This window comes from Coregonus clupeaformis, chromosome 15 (genome assembly GCF_020615455.1).
Source record: "Coregonus clupeaformis isolate EN_2021a chromosome 15, ASM2061545v1, whole genome shotgun sequence".
NCBI classification, from domain to species: domain Eukaryota; kingdom Metazoa; phylum Chordata; class Actinopteri; order Salmoniformes; family Salmonidae; genus Coregonus; species Coregonus clupeaformis.
The window spans coordinates 17,729,017-17,732,630 of record NC_059206.1 but is presented as its reverse complement, the minus strand read 5'-3'; positions in this window follow the sequence as shown (position 1 = coordinate 17,732,630).

The following is a 3,614-nucleotide window of genomic DNA, read 5'->3' as shown; positions in this document are numbered from 1 at the left end:
CTGAATGTACCGAGCTGTCTGTTTGGAATACTGGCACACAGCTCGGACGCCCATGCATGCCCCACAATACATGCCACCAGAGGTCTCTTCACAGTCCCCAAGTCCAGAACGGAATATGGGAGGCGCACAGTACTACATAGAGCCATGACTACGTGGAACTCTATTCCACATCAGGTAACTGATGCAAGCAGTAGAATCAGATTTTAAAAAATAGGTAAAAATACACCTTGTGGAACAGCGGGGACTGTGAAGAGACACACACACACAGGTACATACACACATACATATAGACACTCACTCTACACACACGTACACATGGATGTTGTATTGTAAATATGTGATAGTGGAGTAGTGGCCTGAGGGAACACACTAAATGTATTGGGTAAAGTGTTATGAAATATAATGTCATGTAATATTTTTAATTGTATATAACTGCCTTAATGTTGCAGGACCCCATTAAGAGTATGGGGATCCTTAATAACTACAAATACAAATACAAACAACCAAGATGATATTAGCAACAAACCCTTATTTTAACAGATCCTCTTCTCCTTCAGCGGGTGGAGGTCTAATATTGAATCCCTTACAACTATATGAACGAGGTGAAATCTACATCAATTCATGGTCAGAATGCACTGCTGTATTGAAGCATTTCAGAAGTAACTTGTTGGCATGCTCTGTTGCTGATTCAAAGCCAGAAACTCATTGCAGAATGTATCCATAATCATGAATGAATAAGCATATTTATTTGACAAGAATGCACCTAGTCACCCATCAATCACGTCAAACACATGAACTCCAACAATTGCATTGTTTTAAAGAAATCAAAATATTAAATAATGCATACATATGCCTTTTATACATAACATACAAACATCTGACTTGAAGTAAAGATTAAATTATTTATTCATCAATGCCACAAACCTGGGACATTGAAGAACACTATATCAACTATAATTGCAATCCGAGAGCGCACAGATTCTTCTGCTTTTGCATTTTAGAAATTAGACCAGCACAAATAACACAATGTAAAAGAGCATATTGTGATTTTTGGTGGGTGAGTTACAAATTGAGAAAGTGGATGCGTAAGGTAGGTTTAATATCAAATACTAGGTCAACTCCAGCAGAATGAGAAACAGAAATACACACTTAACAGACTTAAAACAAGGAAGCCATGCCTAGACGCAGCTATACCAACAGCCTTCTTGTCAATTTAACAGGTCCATGTAGCTGCTGTCAATTATAAGCCACACATTTACCACTGCATTTAGTCTGAACCCCAGAATAAGCAGGGGGACAACATTACACAGGTGAAGAAATTGTAGAAAAAACAGTACATCACAATACTTTTAAGTGTGTAATGGAGTTTGCCCAGGGCTCTCCAACCCTGTTCTTGGAGAGCTACCGTCCTGTAGGTTTTCGCTCCAACCCTGATCTAGCGCACGTGATTCTAATAATTCGCTGGTTCATAAGCTGAATCAGGTTAGTTAAATCTGGGGATGGAGCAAAAACCTACAGGAGGGTAGCGCTCCAGGAACAGGGTTGGAGAGCCCGGATGTATATGCTATCAAATCAGGAGAAGAACAAGTGAAGGAAGCAGCATAGGGAAAATGGGTGAAGGTAGGGTGAGTTTATAGAGATAACATGTAGAGTTCCAAAGTGTCTGAAGTTGAGGAACCATGGGGCATAGAAGGCATAATGTGGAATAAGGGGCAGCTAGAGAGGTGGTTGGCCATTGACTTTTCACTGAACCAAAATATAAATGCAACATGCAACAATTTCAATTATTTTACTCAGTTACAGTTCATATATAAGGAAATCAGTCAATTGAAATAAACTAATTAAGCCCTAATCTATGGATTTCACATGACTAGGAATACAGATATGCATCTGTTTGTCACAGATCCCTTAAAAAAAAAAGTAGGGGCGTGGATCAGAACCAGTCAGTACCTGGTGTGACCACCAGTTGCCTCATGCAGCGCGACACAGTTGATCAGGCTGTTGATTGTGGCCTGTGGAATGTTGTCCCACTCCTCTTCGATGGCTGTGCGAAGTTGCTGGATATTGGCGGGAACTGGAGCACACTGTCGTACACGTCAAACCAGAGCATCCCAAACATGCTCAATGTGTGACATGTCTGGGGAGTATGCAGGCCATGGAAGAACTGGGACATTTTCTGCTTCCAGGAATTGTGTACAGATCCTTGAGACATGGGGCTGTGTATTGTCATGCTGAAACATCAGGTGATGGTGGCAGAAGAATGGCACTACAATGGGCCTCCTGATCTTGTCACGTTATCTCTGTGCATTTAAATTGCCATCGATAAAATGCAATTGTGTTCATTATCCGTAGCTTATGCCTGCCCATACCATAACCCCACTGCCACCATGGGGTACTCTGTTCACAACGTTGACATCAGCAAACCCGCTCGCCCACACTACGCCTACCATCTGCCCAGTACAGTTGAAAGCGGGATTCATCCATGAAGAGCACACTTCTCCAGCGTGCCAGTGGCCATCGAAGGTGAGCATTTGCCCACTGAAGTCAGTTACGAGGCTGAACTGCAGTCAGGTCAAGACCCTGGTGAGGACGACGAGCATGCAGATGAGCTTCCCTGAGACGGATTCTGACAGTTTGTGCAGAAATAATGTGGTTGTGCAAAAGCCACAGTTTCATCAGCTGTCCAGGTGGCTGGTCTCAGACAATCCCGCAGGTCAAGATGCCGGAGTGGAGGTCCTGGGCTGGCGTGGTTACATGTGGTCTGCGGTTGTGAGGCCGGTTGGACGTACTGCCAAATTCTCTAAAACGACATTTGAGGCGGTTTATGGGAGAGAAATTGCCATTAAATTATCTGCCAACAGCTCTGGTGTACATTCCTGCAGTCAGCATGCCAATTGCACGCTCCCTCAAAACTTGAGACATCTGTGGCATTGTGTTGTGTGCCAAAACTACACATTTTAGCGTGGCCTTTTATTGTCCCCAGCACAAGGTGCACCTGTATAATGATCATGCTGTTTAATCAGCTTCTTGAAATGCCACACCTGTCAGGTGGCTGATTATCTTGGCAAAGGAGAAATGTTCACTAAGAGGGATGTAAAGAAATTTGGGCACCAAATTTGAGAGAACTAAGCTTTTTGTGCGTATGGAACATTTCCAGGATCTTTTATTTCAGCTCATGAAACATGGGACCAACACTTTACATGTTGCGTTTATATTTTTGTTCAGTATATATTTTTTCTCAGTATAGTTGACTGCTGTGGCTAGCCATAAAGGACTCGTTTTGAAAGTTGGATCATCTTATCCATTGAGGCTTTAAGTTCTTACACTATGATTTGGAACATTTAAAGCAACTGGGAAACTTCAATGGTAGGCGTTGTCACCTTAGCCTGCTACATAACTTCTGAGTGATAGGAAGCACCACTACCAATCAGCCTACACCACTGCAAACACCCGTCGTTACTATGACAACTAGTGTAGCCATGTCAGCAAATGACTGCTGTCTGAACACACATCCAATTTTGTCACTTGTGGACAGTCAGTATTCCAAAACGGATTTGAAAAACATTAAGGCCTGCAGTGTGAAAAAGGCATTAAGGCCTGCAGTGTGAACAAGG